Below are 23,159 nucleotides of genomic sequence, written 5' to 3'. Positions count from 1 at the left end.
AGCAGGGCAGACCTAACCTGAACCTGCAGAGTACTGCCTAAAATGTAGGTCGCCTTGGAACCTGAGCAGGAAGCGAACGTACCTCGCTTGCCTCCGAGTCAGATGGAGAATCTCTCCTAAACATGGACTGCAAAACTAGAGCTGAGCTGAACACGGCTGTAACGCGTGATGAATCCCAGAGCATCACAGGGATTCCAGTCGAGTCAGTTCACGGCAGAGAACAAAGGGAACTACACTCCTTTCTCCTTACTCCCAGTCCCAGGTGAAACACATGAACAATGAATCAACACAAATAAACAGACACGATCAGGAAGTCCCTATTTGGGCCTGTGGGCAGCGGCCCGGGGGAGGGCACGATAACGAGGGCTTGACAGTTATAGCTTTATGGTAACAGTAGGGGGCATTGGCATCTTTCAGAACCAATATTCTGCAGACAACGGTAAACAATTATTTAATACTTAAATATACTTTTGTAATTTGTAATTACACTGATTATTCTTATGTATATGATTATTTAATATATTTTTAATTATAACAATTTTATTTTTGAACATCCAGTGAACAGTTTAAACTCACCGGGCATATCGAGAGTCTCTACACCCAACTGAATGATGCGTGGAAGAATCGGCATCTAGCGATCATTATATGTCAGTAACAGCTTCCTTGTATAAAGACTCGCTTCCCGGCGCTTCTCGTGACATTCAGGGTGACATGGTAAATATTTGTTGTCGTTCCTTGTGTAACATTTCCTATATTTAATTTAACATAAAACACGACTCATATGAGGGGTTAGGTTGGGTGGTGTGAGCAGTTTAACTGAACCCTACGCCACTGTTTCCTTCAAATATTTCTTTAACTAGAAGCTGAGTGAATATTTACTGCTGGAAGGTCTAATTTACACTGGAGAGTGATATCATTTTCCTTTATGCTTTAAAAATGAAATTCTTTAGAAATTTGGATTCAGTTTTTATTACACACTGTGCTGTAATGGCTCCCGCGAGCTTAAGACTCTCCACAGGGGGCGCCATTAGCGCAGCGATGTACTTGAAGTACTTGAGCAGCTTTGGTATAGAGATGCTCACTGAGAAGCTTTTCAGAGTATTAACACAGTTCAGTGCTGTTGAAGCATTTGACTCCTGACTCCATGCTGCCACCTAGCGTCTAGTTTAATCTCCTACAATGACGGTTTCTGTCGTTTAATACAACTACACCTTTCATACAACGCAAATGTCAATTTGATATTTTCAAAATTAAATTAATATACCACTGAACTGATATAATTCTCATTCTTATTAACCACCGAAAAAAATAATAAAATTAACTTTATTTGACCTAAAAATGTCTCTCTCTTCTTTCTTTTTTACACACTTTCACACATTCTGGAAAGTAGGCGTCAGAGGGACTGAGACAAAAGTATTAAGTTATTCAGACAAAATCTAAGATAAAAGTCTTTATTAATGGATCAGTGTATAAATGTAGCCGGTCCTCTTTACATCCGGGATACCCGTCCACGACTCTGCGTTGTGTCCAGCTGCACAGAGAAACAGGCTGGACTCCGTCTGCTGGTTCAGCCTGGTTCTTCTCTTCGACCGTGCTCCAGCCCGTCTAAATGAAATGAAGAGATGCAGTTCACTAAAGAGAAGCAGCCTCTGTCTCCTCAGTCATGCTGCAGCACAGACTAGCTGAGCTACAGGCTAAGCTTAATACACTGCATTCAACCCATATTCACTTCCTAATCAATGCTGAACGAATCTGTGTGTGTCTGTTGTGAGTGTTGGACCCTCATCTGTTTAGAAGCATACTGTCCTAATTGCTGCTGCTCCAACATTGCATTTAAACCACTCCCATTTGTTCAAAGGTGAAATTTCCAGTAGTGAAATATCTTCAATTAAGCAAAAGGTTACTATTAAATTTTCTAATTGAATTCAAAGGTGATTTACATTTGTTCAGAGAGAGGAAGAAGGGAACTGAACAGTGATCAGTTAAAGGAGATGCTGAAATTTCACAACTTTAAATACTTTTCGTCATATCATCTATCTATCTTCTACACAGAGCTCTTTCTCACCTGGAGAAGCCCGGCAGCACTGTGAGGATCACCTTCTTCGATTTCTCCAGTGCTTTTAACACCATACAGCCAGAGCTTCTAAAGGACAAGTTGGGACATTGTGGAGTGGACAGTCACCTGTCAAACTGGATACTGGACTACCTCACCAACCGACCACAGTATGTGAGGGCACGGGACTGTGTCTCTGACTTGGTGGTCAGCAGCACAGGAGCCCCTCAAGGAACGGTCTTGGCACCGTTCCTCTTCACCCTGTACACTGCTGACTTCATGTACAGCTCACCGACCTGTCACCTCCAGAAGTTCTCTGATGACTCAGCGATCGTCGGCCTCATATCCAATAAGGAGGACAGCGAGTACAGAGAACTTATTCAGGACTTTGTGGACTGGTGTCTGCAGAACCATCTGCAGAATAACGCTGGAAAGACCTAAGAACTGGTGGTGGATTTCCGCAGGTGCAGACACCCCCCTCCATCAGTGAACATCCAGGGTATGAACATCGAGAGTGTGGACTCTTATAAATACCTGGGTGTTCATCTGAACAACAAACTGGACTGGTCAGTCAACACTGCTGCACTCTACAAGAAAGGCCAGAGCAGACTCTACCTGCTGAGGAGATTGAGGTCCTTTGGAGTGCAGGGAGCGCTCCTGAGGACGTTCTTCGACACAGTGGTGGCATCTGCCATCTTCTATGGAGTGGTCTGCTGGGGCAGTAGCATCTCGACGGCAGATAAGAAGAGACTGGACAAACTCATAAAGAGGGCCGACTCTGTCCTGGGGTGCTTCTTAGACCCAGTGCAGGTGGTGGGAGACAGGAGGATGACAACCAAGCTGGCATCCATGCTGGAGAACAGCTCCCATACCATGCATGAGACTCTGGCATCACTGGGCAGCTCCTTTAGCGACAGGCTGCTTCACCCCAAGTGTGTGAAGGAGCGGTATCGCAGGTCCTTCCTTCCTGCTGCCGTCAGACTGCACAACCAGCACTGCTCCCAGCGGACCACATACACACACACTTAACTACACACACATGTTCATGTTCAGGGGATACTATGTGCAATACCCCCCCCCCCCCCATGTGCAATTAAGAGTCTTTTGCTGTAAATAATATTGTTTATTGCTTTTTAATTCTTATTTATATTGTGTATATAGTGTAAATTATTTATCTAAATTTTTGTAACTGAGTGTCTTGCTATCCCTTTCTGCTGTCACACTGTGAATTTCCCCACTGCGGGACTAATAAAGGACTATCTTATCTTATTGTGAGAGATTAACCAGTAGTGTAGCCTTGAACACTAAGCATTATTATAAGCATTAAACCAGGTGTACTGTCTGGAATTGGGGTTTCTTGTCCTCCAACAGTTTGTCAGATTAGTATTGGAGACTAAGTTATTGAAAATATAATCAAAAAGATGCTGCTGCCCTCTAGAGGGAAGATGGTCAACTGAGTCGTCTGGAACTACAATAAAGTCTTCTCCTACAACCACCTGATCTGTCCAGTATTTTACCTCCCATTACTTTATCTTCTTACAAAGGTCTGCTTAAAATAGCCTAAACCTCAGCTGAATCTAAAACTGACACTAAGCCTAACTTTAAATCAACTCTAAACCTCAGCTGAACCTAAAACTGACACTAAGCCTAACTTTAAATCAACTCTAAACCTCAGCTGAACCTAAAACTGACACTAAGCCTAACTTTAAATCAAGCCTAACCTGCACTGAACCTAAAACTGATGTCAAGCCTAACTTTAAATCCAGCCTAAACCTCAGCTGAACCTAAAACTGATGTCAGGCCTAACTTTTAATCAAGCCTAACCTGAGCTGAACCTAAAACTGACACTAAGCCATGGTGGACATTTTTTAAATAAGCAGAAATCACTATAAATGCTCCAAAGTAATATATTTATTGAAAAGCTTTCGGCCGGGGAGAAGCTCCTGGCAAATACTCCGAGATCTCTGAAGGTTGACCAAGTTACAAAAGGTCATATATATCTTCCCAAAGGGGTGTTGTCACTTTCCACTGATTCACAGAAGACAAAGAAGTTATTGAAGCGCATTGGTTACACCTAACTGTGATATGAATAAACAAAAGGGCGTTAACATACGTGCATAATTAATGAAGAGGAAGGAAGCTCAAATATGTTTTTTAGAAGCCCCTCACACCTGGAGATACCCAAACGAGTTGGTATGCAACTTCGAGGTCACTTGAACAACAACTCACTGTGGCCAGCATAGAGAAAACAGATAAGGTCTACACTTGGGATCGGAGGAGTAGCTAGTTTGTTCCACTCCGGCTGAAGGGGAGTAACTGATTTGTGGTCTCCTTCATATGGAGCAGTAAAAGTCCACCCAAAAGTTTTGATTAAGTGCGTAAGTCTAGTAGTATGTTAGCCTGGATATAATTTACTAAGAGAATGATGATGAAATGAAATACATATGGTATATGTGAGAGATAATAATCATCTGACTATGTACTACTATGATCTCAAAACCACATTTCCTCCCTTTAAACATAAAATGTCAAACAAAGATTCTAACTGTTCAGAATTAGTTGATCTGAATTTAGATCTATGTCCACGATTCCAATTACCTCTACATGTCATAAAATCTAATACAATTGTTCATAAAGATAGGAGAGCACGAAGTATAAGTAAGAACAAGTGTAACACAAAGGTCAAAGTCCTGTCTGTTTCCCTAAAGAAAATTTTAACACACTAGACGGAAAACAGTGGAAACAACAACAAACTTGTCGACAAGCATCTGCTTCTGGGCCACTACTCCGGGCCAGCGTTGGTTTCCATGGCATGGAAACAACCGTCTTCTGCCTAGTGGAGTTTTGCACTACATAGGAGACGTTGGGCATAACAGTGAGAGGTTACTAGCACGTCATCTGATCACCTGGATCTTCAGTTTTAGACACAAAGCTGTCTGGAACAGTCTCTCTCTTGCAATGTGAGCAGTGGATCCATGAGCCTTCCTTCGATAGGCTTTCACTACCACCCCGTCACCGACTTTCACAGAGTGTAGAGGACCCTCAGCACTCACTGGCAACACCTCTTTCACCTGTGAATGAATAGACTGAAGAGTTTTGCACAGTGCACTCATATAATCAATCATGTGATCATCGACCTGCTGTAGAGAGCATTCAACTGGCCTGTAAAGAGAAAGGTTAGGAAAACCACAGAATACTTCCATTGGGCTCAGTCCTGTTTGGCGGTTTGAATTATTTGATGGTCTGGTTTAGACGTTCCCATGCACCAGCCGACTGCGGATGATAAGCGCAATGTGTTTTCAAATCAATTTTCAAAGCACCAGAAAGATGTTGGATCAGTTTGTTCTAAAAGTGCTTGCCATTGTCTGATGAAATTTTTACTGGAACTCCAAAGGAAGTACTCTAGTAATTACTTCCCTAAGCAAGCATTTTGCTACTGCGAGTGTGTCTTGTTTTCTACATGGAAAGCACTCTGGACATTTGCTGAACATGTCAATGATTATCAGACAATACCAGTAATTTTGGCATGGTGTTAGCTCAATGAAGTCAATCATAATGTGTTCAATTGGAAAATTTGGAGTAGGATATGCCGATTGAGCTGTCGTGTCATTTTCCCTATGTTATGTTCATACAAATGACTCAGGATTTGCAAAACTTTTCTGCAAATGTTGAAAAACCTGGCGCCAACCAGTGTTTGTTCGCTGTTGCTACCATCGGCCCTTTTGATACATGGTCCAATCCGTGTATCAATTTCGCCAAAAAGGGAAAGCAAAAACTTGGAAGTGCCATTTTTGAAGCAGCACTTCAGATTCACACCACAATCCTGATTGTGCATCATTCTCGACACAATACATCATATTCATTTATGTAACAATTTCTTCTGCTAATTAAAGATTATTCCTGCCTGAAAGACCAGAAAACAACATTCAAACATTTTTAACCACTGAAGTCCTATAATTGTTTTCCTCTGTTGCCCGCCAAGTGACAGCATTCCACCACTAGATTACAGTGTATCCTTTTTGATGTGATTTTTTTCAACAAGTGGAATTAAGAAATAGCTACAAATATTGATCCCAAAATGTCCAGGAAAAGAAAAATTGATGCAGATGGAAGACAGTTTCAAGAGAGATGGGAAGGCGAATACATGTTTGTGCTTCAAGGAGAAAAAACCGGTATGTCTTTTGTGTTATGAGGCGGTGGCAGTTGTCAAGGAGTACAATTTACGTCTGCACTTTGATCCCAAACACGGAGCTAAGTATGCCAAAGTTAGCCTTCAAGAAAAGCAACAAATTGTACAAGAATTAAAAGGCAAACTGCGATCGCAGCAGAATATGTTCACAAGAGCTACGGCCCAAAACAACGCAGCTGTGAAAGCTGGCTTTATTGTAGCTGAAGAAATCGCTCGCGCATCTAAGTCTTTTTCATTTGCATTTTTGAAGCAGTGTATGCTGAAGGTCTGTGAGCAGCTGTGTCCCGACCAGAGAATTAGGAAACTTGCAGGAAACCTGGCAACACAGCTGGCCGCAGAGACGCGCAACTACATCACCTTTTCATTAGCGCTTGATGAAAGCACAGACAGCACGGATACAGCGCAGCTATCCATTTTCATTAGAGGCGTGAAGTCGGACCTCTCTGTCACTGAAGAGCTGTTGGATATAGCTGCCATGCATGGGACCACAACAGTACGGGACATTTTTGATGCGGTGGAGAAGTCCTTAAGTAAAAATGCAGACGCCGCACCTGCAATGTGTAGAGGAAAATCGGGCTTGGTTGGACTAATGAAAGAGAAAATGCAGAAGAGTCAAGTCAGATTTATTTGTATTGCGCTTTTTACAACTGTTGTCGTCACAAAGCAGCTTTACATAAATAGTGATTAATAAAAGAGAGACAAAGAAGAAATAACGAATCAAAGACCCCCAATGAGCAAGCCAACGGCGACAGTGGCAAGGAAAAACTCCCTCAGAGCTGGAGGAAGAAACCTTGGGAGGAACCAAGACTCACAAGGGGGACCCATCCTCCTTTGGCCAGAACTATTTAAACATTAATAATAAAATTTCCAAACCAGATACAACAGATAGTTAAAAATGTTTTTAACATGGTCGCTAAACAGGTAGCAGTGGTAGGCGTGTGAGCCGCTGGTCTGCTATGGGTGGTGGTGGGTCGGGGGCCTGCTGGTTGGACCGGTAGGTGGCAGCTGGTTTGACGAAGGTAGAGGGGACCTTAACGGGCAATCTTCCAGCAGGTCGGGCCGGGTGGCCATTTACTCGGAGAGGGTAAAGAGAGAGGGTTAATTCGGAGAGCAGAGAATGTTGGTCAGTATCAGATTGTGTCTGACGACTCCGGCAGGTCTGACTATTACAGCCTAATTAAAAGGAGAGAGCCAGAAGGTAACACGGACACGGGAGCACCCATCTGCTCCACCGTCAACAAACCTGAGTGATCGCGTGTAAGCTGCGAGACGACAGCTCCAGCATCTCAGTGTACTTCAATTCCCTGGGTCTAATAAATTCTTTATGTGATGTGATTTTCAGAATTTTTTTTCTCATTTTGTCTCTCATAGTTGAGGTCTACCTATGATGTCAATTACAGGCCTCTCTCATTTTTTTTAAGTGGGAGAACTTGCACAATTGGTGACTGACTAAATACTTTTTTTCCCCACTGTAGGAGAACTTTGTAGTTCTAGAATTACAGATTGTAGTCCTCCTGTTTCTCTGCATACTTTATTATGTAAAGTATCCTGTACGATTAGTGTGAGTTGAAAACATGGAAAATGGGTTCAGAAACAAGTGCAACTAATAACATTCAGTGGCCAGTGAATGGTAAACGGTGCCCATTACTTCTGGGATGAGCTGGGGAAACTTGGTTGGGTGATGATCATCCAATATTCTGACCGCACCAATGCCCTTGTTGATAAATGCAATCAAATCTTTACAGTGATGCTCCAAAATTTAAGATTCTGAAATCTCAAATAAAATATATTATAAATATAGATCATAACACATACAGACCTGTTTACAATGTAAATCTCTTTCAAATATCTGTCCTTATCCCTGTAAAAATTATAGCAAAAAAGTAGTAGCAGCACTTTATTATATTACAAATATTATATTATATTTCATCTTAATGTTTCACCTCTAGATTTCAAACTGCAATTCATACTTATTTATTTCCACTTTTATTATTATTGTTATTATTAGTAGAAGGAGGAGGATTAACAATGGACTTACAATAATAAACAATAATTCACACAAACTCAAGAGAAGGAGAGAGGTGAAGAGCTAAAAAGTGGAGCTAAAATGAGATGATTAAACAGTGAAGCAGAAAAAAACCCGCTTTAAAAACTACAGAGCTGTAAATCAGAACTTCTACACCCACTGTCTACCCCTGCTCCCTTTACCTTCACTAAATAAGTCCTGTCTGCTTCAGACCGGAAATTCAGTTCCGCTTGCTGGAGCTTCATCTCCATCTGCTGGAAGCTAATCAGTTCATAGACCTCCTGGAGAAGATCGTTCCAGAAAAATGACTTTAATCTTACGTTTATCTCAGCAGTGTTAATATTAAAATTATCTCAGCAGTGTTAATATTACATTTATCTCAGCAGTGTTAATATTACATTTATCTCAGCAGTGTTAATATTAAATATATCTCAGTAGTGTTAATATTAATTTTATCTCAGCAGTGTTAATATTAAATATATCTCAGCAATATTAATATTAAATTTATCTCAGCAGTGTTAATATTACATTTATCTCAGCAGTGTTAATATTAAATATATCTCAGCAGTATTAATATTAAATATATCTCAGCAGTATTAATATTAAATATATCTCAGCAGTGCTTTGTCAGGTCCACAGGCTTCAAGGTCCAGGACTTTTATATTATATACACATCTCACTATCTCGCCTGACACCCTGACTCCCAACCAGCCTCAGGTGGCTTTCAGGTTTAGCTCATGTTAGTTTGTCTCGTTTGTTTGGTTTATTCATTCTTTCTTGTTATTGCTGCATTCTTGTTTCCCCTGTTTGGTTTAATAAAGTCTTGCATCGCACCGCGAGTGTTCACTCGTCATTGTCCTAACCAGTCCTGACCCAGCAGTGTTAATAATCTTACATTAATCTCAGCAGTGTTAATAATCTTACATTAATCTCAGCAGTGTTGATTTTACATTAATCTCAGCAGTTCAAATAATAAATTTATCTCAATAGTGCTAATCCTAAATTTATGATTATGATTAGCACTATTGAGATATGTTTATTATTTGAACTGATGAGAAATTTATTATTAACACTGCTGAGAAATTTAGGATTAGCACTGCTGAGATGAATTTAATATTAACACTGCTGAGATACCTTTAGGATTATGATTAGCACTATTGAGATACATTTATTATTTGAACTGCTGAGAGAAATGTAGGATTAGCACTGCTGAGAAATTGATCTCAGCAGTGTTAATAATAAATTTGTCTCAGCAGTATTATTACATTTCTCAGAAGTGCTAATCATGCATTTATCTCAGCAGTGTTAATGTTAAATTTCTCAATAGTGCTAAATATTAAATTATCTCAGCAGTGTTCATATTAAATTTATCCCAGCAGTGCTAATCTGAAATTAATCTAATCAGTGTTAATATTAAATTCATCTGAGCAGTGATCATAACTTTCTCAGCAGCGCTAATCTTATATTTATCTCAGCAGTGTTGATCAGAAATTTACCTCAGCAGTGCTAATCCTAAATTTATCTGAAATTTCTCAGCCATGTTAATATTAATTTAATTATTAATTTTCTCAGCAATGCTAATCATAATTTTATCTCAATAGTGTTAATAAAAATAAATTCATCTCAGCAGTGCTAATCAGAAATTTATCTCAGCAGTGTTAATATTAAATTCATCTCAGCAGTGATCATAAATTTACCTCAGCAGTGCTAATCATAAGTTTACCTTAGCAGTGCTAATCATAAATTAATCTCAGCAGTGTTAATATTAAATTTATCTGAGCAGTGATCATAACTTTCTCAGCAGTGCTAATCATAAATTTATCACAGCAATGTTAATATTAAATGCATCTCACCATCTTAAATGTACCTTAGCGGTATTAATCTTACATTTATTTAAGCAGTGTTAATATTAAATTCACCTCAGCAGTGCTAATCAGAAATTCACCTCAGCAGAGCTAATCTTAATTTTATCTCAGCAATGTTAATATGACATTTATTTAAGCAGTGTTAATATTAAATAAATCTCAGCAGTGCTAATCTTAAATTTACCCCTTTTCCACCCTCCACTCAGCAGTGTTAATCTTAAATTTACCTCAGCAGGATTAATCTTAAATTTATCTCAGCAATGTTAATGTTAAATTTACCTCAGCAGTGTTAATCTTACATTTACCTCAGCAGTGTTAATAATAAAATGATCTCTGCAGTGCTAATCTTACATTTACCTCAGCAGTGCTAATCTTAAATTTATCTCAGCAGTGCTAATCTTACATTTACCTCAGCAGTGCTAATCATACATTTACCTCAGCAGTGTTAAAATTAAATGCATCTCAGCAGTGCTAATCATAAATTTATCTCAGCAGTGCTATATATTACATTTATTTCAATAGTGCTAATCTTAAATTTAGAAATAATTTACTTTAAATTATTTCTATAATTTTAGAAATAATTTACCTCAGCAGTGTTAATCCTAAATCTTTCTCAGCAGTGTTAATCTTAAATTTATCTCAGCAATGTTAATATTAAATGTATCTCAGCAGTTCTTTATCATAAATTTATCTCAGAAGACTTAATATTACAATTATCTCACCAGTGCTAATCTTAAAAGTACCTTAGAGGTATTAATTTTACATTTATTTAAGCAGTATTAATATGAAATTTATCTCAGCAGTGCTAATCATAAATTTATCTCAGCAATGCTAATCATAAATTTATCTCAGCAATGCTAATCATAATTTTATCTCAGCAATGTTAATGACATTTATTTAAGCAGTGTTAATATTAAATTAATCTCAACAGTGTTAATATTACATTTATCTGAGCAGTGATCATAACTTTCTCAGCAGCGCTAATCCTAAATTTCTCTCAGCAGTGCTAATCAGAAATTCACCTCAGCAGAACTAATCTTAATTTTATCTCAGCAATGTTAATATGACATTTATTTAAGCAATGTTAATATTAAATTAATCTCAACAGTGTTAATATGACATTTATCTCAACAGTGATCATAAATTTACCTCAGCAGTATTAATATAAAATTTCTCAGCAGTGCCACTCATAAATTTCTTAAGAGTGTTAAAATTAAATTTCTCAGCAGTGTTAATATTAAATTCATGTCAGCAGTGATAATCATACATTTACCACAGCAGTGTTAACCTTACATTTATCTCAGCAGTGTTCATATTAAATCCATCTCAGCAGTTCAAATAATAAATGTCTCAATAGTGCTAATCATAATCCTAAATTTATCTCAGCAGTGTTAATAATAAATTTATCTCAGCAGTGCTAATCATAAATTTATCTCAGCAGTGCTAATCATAAATTTCTCAGCAGTGCTATATATTACATTTATTTCAATAGTGCTAATCTTAAATTTACCTCAGCAGTGCTAATCTGAAATTTATCTCAGCAATGTTAGAAATAAATTTACCTCAGCAGTGTTAATCCTAAATCTTTCTCAGCAGTGTTAATCTTAAATTTATCTCAGCAATGTTAATATTAAATGTATCTCAGCAGTTCTTATCATAAATTTATCTCAGAAGACTTAATATTACAATTATCTCACCAGTGCTAATCTTAAAAGTACCTTAGCGGTATTAATTTTACATTTATTTAAGCAGTATTAATATGAAATTTATCTCAGCAGTGCTAATCATACATTTACCACAGCAGTGTTAATCTTAAATCTATCTCAGCAATGCTAATCATAATTTTATCTCAGCAATGTTAATATGACATTTATTTAAGCAGTGTTAATATTAAATTAATCTCAACAGTGTTAATATTACATTTATCTGAGCAGTGTTCATAACTTTATCTCAGCAGTTCAAATAATAAATGTCTCAATAGTGCTAATCATAATCCTAAATTTATCTCAGCAGTGTTAATATAAAATTAATCTAAGCAGTGATCATAAATTTACCTCAGCAGTGCTAATCATAAGTTTATCTCAGCAATGTTTATATTAAATTTATCTCAGCAGTTCAAATAATAAATGTATCTCAATAGCGCTAATCATAAATTTCTCAGCAGTGTTAATATTAAATTTATCTTAGCAGTGCTAATCATAAGTTTACCTCAGCAGTGTTAATTACATTTTTCTTAGCAGTGCCAATCCAAATTTTCTCTCAACAGTGCTAATCAGAAATTTATCTGAGCAGTGTTAATCTTAAATGTATCTCAGCAATGTTAATATTACATTTATTTAAGCAGTGCTATTAAATTTATCTCAGAAGTGATAATCATAACTTTGTCAGCAGTGTTAATAATAAATTTCTTAGCAGTGTTAATATTAAATTTCTCAGCAGTGCTAATCCTAAATTTATCTCAGCAGTGTAAATCATAAATTCTCAGTAGTGTTAATGTTAAATTTATCTCAATGGTGCTAATCATAAATAGATCTCAGCAGTGCTAATCATAAATTGATCTCAGCAGTGCTAATCAAATTGATCTCAGCAGTGCTAATCATAAATTAATCTCAGCAATGTTAATCATAAATTAATCTCAGCAATGTTAATCATAAATTAATCTCAGCAGTGTTAATCATAAATTCATCTGAGCAGTGATCATAATTTTCTCAGCAGTGCTAATCTTAAATTTATCTCAGAAGTTAATCCTAAACTTATGTCAGCAGTGTTAATATTAAATTTATGTCAGCAGTGATAATCCAGAATTTCTCAGCAGTGTTAATCATAAATTTATCTCAACGATGTTGATCAGAAATTTATCTCAGCAGCGCTAATCATAAATTTATCTCAGAAGAGTTAATATTGCAATTCTCACCAGCGCTAATCTTAAATATACCTTAGCGATATTAATCTGAAATTTATCTCAGCAGTGTTATTAAATTTATCTCAGCAGTGTTAAATATTAAATTTATTTCAAAAGTGTTAATATTACATTTATCTCACCAGTGCTAATCTTAAATTTACCTTAGCGGTATTACTCTTAAATTTACCTCAGCAGTGCTAATCATACATTTATCTCATCAGTGCTAATCTTACATTTACTTCAGCAGTGCTAAAATTAAATTTATTTCAGCAGTGCCAATCATAAATTTATCTCCGCGGTGCCAATCATAAATTTCTCAGAAGTTAATCTTAAATTTATCTCCGCAATGTTAGTATTACATTTATCTCAGCAATGCTAATCTGGAATTTATCTCAGCAATGTTAATATTACATTTATTTAAGCAGTGTTAGAAATAAATTTACCTCAGCAGTGTTAATCCTAAATCTTTCTCAGCAGTGTAAATAAGAAATGTATCTCAGCAATGTTAATATTAAATGTATCTCAGCAGTGCTAATCTTAAATGTACCTTAGTGGTATTAATCTTACATTTATTTAAGCAGTGTTAATATTAAATTCATCTCAGCAGTGCTAATCAGAAATTCACTTAAGCAGAGCTAATCTTAATTTTATCTTAGCAATGTTAATATGACATTTATTTAAGCAGTGTTAATATTAAATTTGTCTCAGCAGGGTTAGTCATAAATGAATCTCAGCAGTGTTATTATTAAATTAATCTCAGCAGTGTTCATCAGAAAATTACATTTTAAAAATCATACATTAACCGCAGCAGTCCTAATCTTAAATTTGTCAGCAGTGTTCATATTAATTTTCTCAGCAATGCTAATCATAATTTTATCTCAATAGTGTTAATAAAAATACATTTATCTTAGCAGTGTTAATTATACATTTCTCAGTAGTGTTAATATTACATTCATCTCATCAGTGCTAATCATAAATTAATCTCAACAGTGTTAATATTACATTTCTCAGCAGTGTTAATATTAAGTTCATCTGAGCAGTGCTAATCCAAAATTTTTCTCAGCAGTGTTCATCCTAAATGTATTTCAGCAATGTTATTAAATGCATTTAAGTGCATTTTAAATTTCTCATCAATGTTAATATTACATTTATTTAAGCAGTGTTAATTTTAAATTTATCTCATCAGTGATAATCCTAAATTTATCTCTGCAGTGTTAATATTAAATTTCTCAGCAGCGTTAGTATTAAATTTCTCAGCAGTGTTAGTATTAAATTTATCTCAGCAATGTTAATATAACATTTATCTCGGCAGTGCTAATCATGAATGTTAATATTTATAAAATATTACATTTATTTAAGCAGTGTTAATATTAAATTTAACTTAGCAGTGATGTTCATACATGTACCATAGCAGTGCTAATCTTAATTTTATGTCAGCAGTGATAATCATAACTTTCTCAGCAGTGTTAATCATACATTAACCACAGCAGTGTTGATATCGCTTTCATCTCAGCAGTGTTAATATTACATTTATCTCAGCAGTGTTAATGATACATTTACCACAAGTGTTAATATTAAATTTACCTCAGCAGTGCTAATCCTACATTTTTCTCAGAAGTGTTGGTCTCAAATGTATTTCAGCAATGTTAATATTAAATGCATCTTTGCAGTGCTAATCATAAATTTATCTCATCAATGTTAATATTACATTTATTTAAGCAGTGTTAATTTTTAATTTATCTCATCAGTGATAATCCTAATTTTATCTCTGTTAATATTAAATTTCCCAGCAGCGTTAGTTTTAAATTTCTCAGCAGTGTTAGTATTAAATTTATCTCAGCAATGTTAATTTAACATTTATCTCGGCAGTGCTAATCATGAATGTTAATATTTATAAAATATTACATTTATTTAAGCAGTGTTAATATTAAATGTATCTTAGCAGTGATGTTCATACATGTACCATAGCAGTGCTAATCTTAATTTTATGTCAGCAGTGATAATCATAACTTTCTCAGAAGTGTTAATCATACATTAATCACAGCAGTGTTGATATCGCTTTCATCTCAGCAGTGTTAATATTACATTTATCTCAGCAGTGCTAATCTTAAATGTATCTCAGCAGTGCTAATCATAAATGTATCTCAGCAGTGTTAATATTACAATTCTCACCAGTGCTAATCTTAAATGTACCTTAGCAGTGTTAATCCTAAAAAAAAATTCAGCAGTGTAAATAAGAAATGCATCTCAGCAGTGCTAATCATAAATTTACCTCAGCAGTGTTAATATTAAATTTCTCAGCAATGCTAATCATATTTTTATCTCAATAGTGTTAATATTAAAATTACCTCAGCAGTGTTATTATAAAATTTCTCAGTAGTGCTAATCAGAAATTTATCTCAAAAGTGTTCATATTAAAATTCTCAGCAGTGCCTCGTCCCACCTTCACTGAAACCACAGTCTACCTTTAGGAGAAACCCAGAAGATCCTTAATGCCATTCTGCCACCAAGGTATGACCTTCCTCACCTGCTCACCATGTAGCAGTTTTAGCTGCTACTGAAATTACCAGTGTTACCATCTCCATCTTTTCTTTTATGAACATGTAATACTGATAATGCTACAACGGCTTTCTTTAGTCATTGTTCTGCCAGATAACACCCTGAATACACCTCTCCTCCATGAACAGGTTAAAAAAAGCTTTTACTGATCTAGTTTAAACTGAATGTAAACAGGCTAAAAGCATGAACCTAATGCAGGAAACATCTTTCTAATGTGAATAACTGTGATTGATCAGTCAGTCAATCAACCTTCATTAAGCTAGACTAACTGAAGTAACTTTAATATACATACAAAAATATTAAACAATAATAATAATTAAAGTCATACACATGTCACTAAAATTATAATAACAATAAAGACCAATAAATACATGAATATTGTATAATAAAGAACTAAAATTTTTATTAATGAAAATCCTGTAAATCAGATTCAGGCAGAGTGGAGGTGGTTAGAAATGAAAAGGTTAAATGATTGAGTGACTCCAGTGAGCTGAGCTTTAGTGTTTCCTGTAGTGAAGTCCAGCTCACTGCTCACTGAAAGCAGATTTAGTTGATCAATCCACTGGAGTGCAGAAATAAAGAAATGTTGAAATAAGTGGTGAATTCTCCTGGTAAGATACAATGTGAACACACTGCTCACTTACACATTGATTGTCTTTCCCTTAGATGAGCTGATCAGGCAGGTCACTGTCAGCTGTGCTGAGAGGGGGATGCTGCTTCTACGAGTGCGAGATGAGAGTCTGACTGAAGCTGGCTGTCAGACCCTGTATGAGAGCAGTATGACCTTTGGAGTGAGGAAAACTCTGCTGGCTGAGCATCAGAAATTGTTCATGAACAAGAGGGTGAGAACTGCTGTCTGCCTTACAGTTGTCTCTCGATTCCTTTTCAGTGGTCTCTTCTACCTTCCTCTTATTCTTAGTAGCTTAACCTGAGACTCTGAGTCTTCTGTAAACAGAGCTGTAGCTGAGCTGTACTCATACTCAGCTGTACCGTCGAGATTTTGGGAAGCAGTGCAATTTTAAGGGGTCAAAGCACTACTCAACAATTTTGCCCAGAACCACGGTTGCAGGTGGGTTTCTCTGGTGCATCTGCCTGGTTCACGGAGCTGTATTGCTCCAGCCTCACTGCCCCGGCCCCTTCCACGGCTCTTCCCACAGTCCCGGCTTCTGTTTCGGTCCTGGCTTGGTTCCTGGCTTCGGCTTGGGTCCCTGCCTGGTTCCTAACTTCATCCTGTGTCAAGGCTTGGTTCCAGGCTTCGGTCTGGGTCCCAGCTTGGTTCCAGGCTTCGGTCTGGGTCCTGGCTTGGTTCCAGGCTTCGGCCTGGGTCCCGGCCAGGCAACCACCTAGTGACTCCAGAGCAACACCATTGCAACCACCTAGCAACACCCTATCAACCATCTGGTGACACCATAGCAACCAGCCAATGCCAGCGTAGCAACCACCTTGCAATCACTTAGGGAAACCATTGCAACCACTTGCAACACCATAGCAACCACAAACAAAATCCATAGCAACCACCTGGGACACCATAGCAAGCACCTAGCAACACTATAGCAACCACCTAGCAACCACTTAGGGACACTATAGCAACCACCTAGTGACATCATAGAAACTGCTTGTGACATCCTAGCAACCGCCTGGCAACATCTTAGAAACCATCTAGCAAAAACATAGCAACCACTTCTGACACCGTAGCAATCACCTGTGACACCATAGCAACCATGTAGCAACTCCATAGCAACCACCTACAAAATCCATGGTAACAACCTGGAACACCATAGCAACTACCTAGCAACTGCATAGGAACAACCTTGAGGCAAAAAGGTGGGTCATGGGATCCTGTGTGACAAAAAAGAAAATCAATATATGTATAAAAACTGAATTAACACGTACCTGTTACACAGTTGCAGATTAATGGCAAGCCAGTCAGACACCATTCCAGATGCAGACAACCACTCACAGCTGAAGATGGATTGCCCCTTGTTGGCCAGAACCACTTTCAGGTAAACAGCTGGGTCATGAGATCCTGAAAATAAGAAATACGAATAAGAAAGTCAATATATGTATAGAAACCGAATGTTCACTTACCCGTTACTCAGTTGCAGATTAATTGCAAGCCAGCCAGACACTGTTCCAGATGCAGACAACAACTCACAGCTGAAGATGGATTGCCCCTTGTTGGCCAGATCCATTTTCAGGTAAAAAGGTGCGTCAGGTGGGTCATGAGATCCTGAAAATAAGAAAGACAAAAAAGAAAGTCAATATAAGTATAGAAACTGAATGTTCACTTACCTGTTACTCAGTTGCAGATGAGAACAAAGCCAGTCAGACACTGTTCCAGATGCAGACAGCCACTCACAGCTGAAGATGGATTACCCCTTGTTGGCCAGATCCACTTTCAGGTAAAAAGCTGGGTCATGAGATCCTGAAAATAAGAAAGACAAATAAAGTCAATATATGTATACAAATTGAATGTTCACTTACCTGTTACTCAGTTTCAGATGAAAAGAAAGCCAGTCAGACACCGTTCCAGATGCAGACAAACTCACAGCTGGAGATGGATAGCCCCTTGTTGGCCGGATCCACTTTCAGGTAAAAAGGTGCATCATGGGATCCTGTGTGACAAGAAAAAAGAAAATCAATATATGTATAAAAACCGAATTAACACATACATGTTACACAGTTGCAGATTAATTGCAAGCCAGCCAGACACTGTTCCAGATGCAGACATCCAGTCACAGCTTAAGATGGATTGCCCCTTGTTGGCCAGATCAACTTTCAGGTAAAAAGCTGGGTCATGAGATCCTGAAAATAAGAAAGATAAATAGTCAATATATGTATAGAAACCGAATGTTCACTTACCTGTTACTCAGTTGCAAATAAGAAAGTCAGGCAGACAGACTTCCAGATGCAGACAACCTCTCAGCTGGAGATGGATAGGCACTTGTTGGCCAGATCCACTTTCAGGTAAAAAGGTGCGTCAGGTGGGTCATGACATCCTGAAACTAAGAAAGACAAAAAAGAAAGTCAATATAAGTATAGAAACCGAATGTTCACTTACCTGTTACTCAGTTGCAGATGAAAAGAAAGCCAGTCAGACACCGTTCCAGATGCAGACAACCTCTCACAGCTGGAGATGGATAGCCCCTTGTTGGCTGGATCCACTTTCAGGTAAAAAGGTGCTTCATGGGATCCTGTGTGACAAGAAAAAAGAAAATCAAAATATGTGTAAAACCGAATTTACACGTACCTGTTACACAGTTGGAGATTAATCTCAAGATCCACTTTCAAGTAAAAAGGTGCGTCAGGTGGGTCATCAGATCCTGAAAATTAGAAAGACAAAAAAGAAAGTTAACACAGTTGCAGATTAATTGCAAGCCAGCCAGACACTGTTCCAGTAAAAAGAAAATCAATATATGTATAATAACCGAATTAACACGTTCCTGTTACACAGTTGCAGATTAATTGCAAGCCAGCCAGACACCGTTCCAGATGCAGACAACCACTCACAGCTGAAGATGGATTGCCCCTTGTTGGCCAAATCCACTTTCAGGTTAAAAGCTGGGTCATGAGATCCTGAAAATAAGAAAGAAAAATAAGAAAGTCAATATTTGTATAGAAACCGAATGTTCACTTACCTGTTACTCAGTTGCAAATAAGAAAGCCAGGCAGACAGACTTCCAGATGCAGACAACCTCTCTCAGCTGGAGATGGATGGGCACTTGTTGGCCAGATACACTTTCAGGTAAAAAGGTGCGTCAGGTGGGTCATGACATGCTGAAAAGAAAGACAAAAAAGAAAGTCAACACAGTGGCAGATTAATTGCAAGCCAGCCAGACATCATTTCAGATGCAGACAACCACTCGCAGCTGAAGATGGAATGCCACTTGTTGGCCAGATCCACTTTCAGGTAAAAAGGTGCGTCATGAGATACTGTGTGACAAGAAAAAAAAAATCAATATATGTATAAAAACCGAATTAACACGTACCTGTTACACAGTTGCAGATTAATTGCAAGAACCACTTTCATGTAAAAAGGTGCATCAGGTGGGTCATGAGATCCTGAAAATAAGAAAGACAAAAAAGAAAGTCAACACAGTTGTAGATTAATTGCAAGCCAGCCAGACACTGTTCCTGATGCAGACAACCTATCACAGCTGAAGACGGATTGCCCCTTGTTGGCCAGATCCACTTTCAGGTAAAAAGGTGCGTCATGAGATCCTGTGTGACAAGAAAAAAGAAAATCAATATATGTACAAAAAACGAATTAACACGTACCTGTTACACATTTGCAGATTAATTGCAAGATCCACTTTCAGGCAAAAATTTGCATCAGGTCGGTCATGAGATCCTGAAAATAAGAAAGACAAAAAAGAAAGTCAATATAAGTATAGAAACTGAATGTTCACTTACCTGTAACTCAGTTGCAGATGAAAAGAAAGCCAGTCAGACACCATTCCAGATGCAGGCAACCTCTCACAGCTGGACATGGATAGCCCCTTGTTGGCCGGATCCACTTTCATGTAAAAAAGTGCGTGATGGGATCCTGTGTGACAAAAAAAAAAGAAAATCAATATATGTATAAAAACCAAATTAACACGTACCTGTTACACAGTTGCAGATTAATTGCAAGATCCACTTTCAGGGAAAAAGGTGCGTCAGGTGGGTCATGAGATCCTGAAAATAAGAAAGACAAAAAAGAAAGTCAACACAGTTGCAGATTAATTGCAAGCCAGCCAGACACTGATCCAGAAAAAAGAAATCAATATGTATAAAAAACTAATTAACACTTATCTTTTACACAGTTGCAGATTAATTGCAAGACAGCCAGACACCGTTCCAGATGCAGACAACCACTCGCAGCTGAAGATGGACTGCCCCTTGTTGGCCAAATCCACTTCAAGGTAAAAAGGTGCGTCAGGTGGGTCATGACATCCTGAAAATAAGAAAAACAAAAAAGAAAGTCAATATAAGTATAGAAACTGAATTTTCACTTACCTGTAACTCAGTTGCAAATGAAAAGAAAGCCAGTCAGACACCATTCCAGATGCAGGCAACCTCTCACAGCTGTACATGGATAGCCCCTTGTTGGCCGGATCCACTTTCATGTAAAAAAGTGCGTGATGGGATCCTGTGTGACAAAAAAAAAGAAAATCAATATATGTATAAAAACCGAATTAACACGTACCTGTTACACAGTTGCAGAATAATTGCAAGCCAGCCAGACACCGTTCCAGATGCAGACAACCACTCGCAGCTGAAGAAGGAATGCCCATTGTTGGCCAGATCCACTTTCAGGTAAAAAGGTGCATCATGAGATCCTGTGTGACAAGAAAAAAGAAAATCAATATATGTATAAAAAACGAATTAACACGTACCTGTTACACAGTTGCAGAATAATTGCAAGCCAGCCAGACACCGTTCCAGATGCAGACAACCACTCGTAGCTGAAGATGGATTGCCCCTTTTTGGCCAGGTCCACTTTCAGGTAAAAAGGTGCGTCATGAGATCCTGTGTGACAAGAAAAAAGAAAATCAATATATGTAAAAAAAACGAATAAACACGTACCTGTTACATAGATGCAGATTAATTGCAAGATCCACTTTCAGGTAAAAAGGTGCGTCAGGTGGGTCATGAGATCCTGAAAATAAGAAAGACAAAAAAGAAAGTCAACACAGTAGCAAATTAATTGCAAGCCAGCCAGACACTGATCCAGAAAAAAGAAATCAATATATATAAAAAACGAATTAACACGTATCTTTTACACAGTTGCAGATTAATTGCAAGCCAGCCAGATACTGATCCAGATGCAGACAACCACTCACAGCTGAAGATGGATTGCCCCTTATTGGCCATATCCACTTTCAGGTAAAAAGGTGCATCAGGTGGGTCATGACATCCTGAAAATAAGAAAGACAAAAAAGAAAGTCAATATAAGTATAGAAACTGAATGTTCACTTACCTGTAACTCAGTTGCAGATGAAAAGAAAGCCAGTCAGACACCATTCCAGATGCAGGCAACCTCTCACAGCTGGACATGGATAGCCCCTTATTGGCCGGATCCACTTTCATGTAAAAAAGTGCGTGATGGGATCCTGTGTGACAAAAAAAAAGAAAATCAATATATGTATAAAAACCAAATTAACACGTACCTGTTACACAGTTGCAGATTAATTGCAAGACAGCCAGGCACCGTTCCAGATGCAGACAACCACTCGCAGCTGAAGATGGATTGCCCCTTGTTGGCCAGATCCACTTTCATGTAAAAAGGTGCGTGATGGGATCCTGTGTGACAAAAAAAAAAAGAAAATCAATATATGTATAAAAAACGAATTAACACGTACCTGTTACACAGTTGCAGATTAATTGCAAGCCAGCCAGACACCGTTCCAGATGCAGACAACCACTCGCAGCTGAAGATGGATTGCCCCTTGTTGGCCAGATACACTTTCAGGTAAAAAGGTGCGTCATGAGATCCTGTGTGACAAGAAAAAAGAAAATCAATATACGTATAAAAACCGAATTAACACGTACCTTTTACACAGTTGCAGATTAATTGCAAGATCTACTTTCAGGGAAAAAGGTGCGTCAGGTGGGTCATGAGATCCTGAAAATAAGAAAGACAAAAAAGAAAGTCAACACAGTTGCAGATTAATTGCAAGCCAACCAGACACTGATCCAGAAAAAAGAAATCAATATGTATGAAAAACGAATTAACACGTATCTTTTACACAGTTGCAGATAATTGCAAGCCAGCCAGACACCGTTCCAGATGCAGACAACCACTCGCAGCTGAAGATGGATTGCCCCTTGTTGGCCAGATCCACTTTCAGGTAAAAAGGTGCGTCATGAGATCCTGTGTGACAAGAAAAAAGAAAATCAATATATGTATAAAAACCGAATAAACACGTACCTGTTACATAGTTGCAGATTAATTGCAAGATCCACTTTCAGGTAAAAAGGTGCGTCAGGTGGGTCATGAGATCCTGAAAATAAGAAAGACAAAAAAGAAAGTCAACACAGTTGCAGATTAATTGCAAGCCAGCCAGACACTGATCCAGAAAAAAGAAATCAATATGTATAAAAAACAAATAAACACGTATCTTTTACACAGTTGCAGATTAATTGCAAGCCAGCCAGACACCGTTCCAGATGCAGACAACCACTCAGAGCTGAAGATGGATTTGCCCCTTATTGGCCATATCCACTTTCAGGTAAAAAGGTGCATCAGGTGGGTCATGACATCCTGAAAATAAGAAAGACAAAAAAGAAAGTCAATCTAAGTATAGAAACTTAATGTTCACTTACCTGTAACTCAGTTGCAGATGAAAAGAAAGCCAGTCAGACACCATTCCAGATGCAGGCAACCTCTCACAGCTGGACATGGATAGCCCCTTGTTGGCCGGATCCACTTTCATGTAAAAAAGTGCGTGATGGGATCCTGTGTGACAAAAAAAAAGAAAATCAATATATGTATAAAAACCAAATTAACACGTACCTGTTACACAGTTGCAGATTAATTGCAAGACAGCCAGGCACCGTTCCAGATGCAGACAACCACTCGC

This window comes from Salminus brasiliensis, chromosome 20, assembly GCF_030463535.1.
Source record: "Salminus brasiliensis chromosome 20, fSalBra1.hap2, whole genome shotgun sequence".
NCBI lineage: Eukaryota > Metazoa > Chordata > Actinopteri > Characiformes > Bryconidae > Salminus > Salminus brasiliensis.
This window is presented reverse-complemented; position numbering follows the sequence as displayed.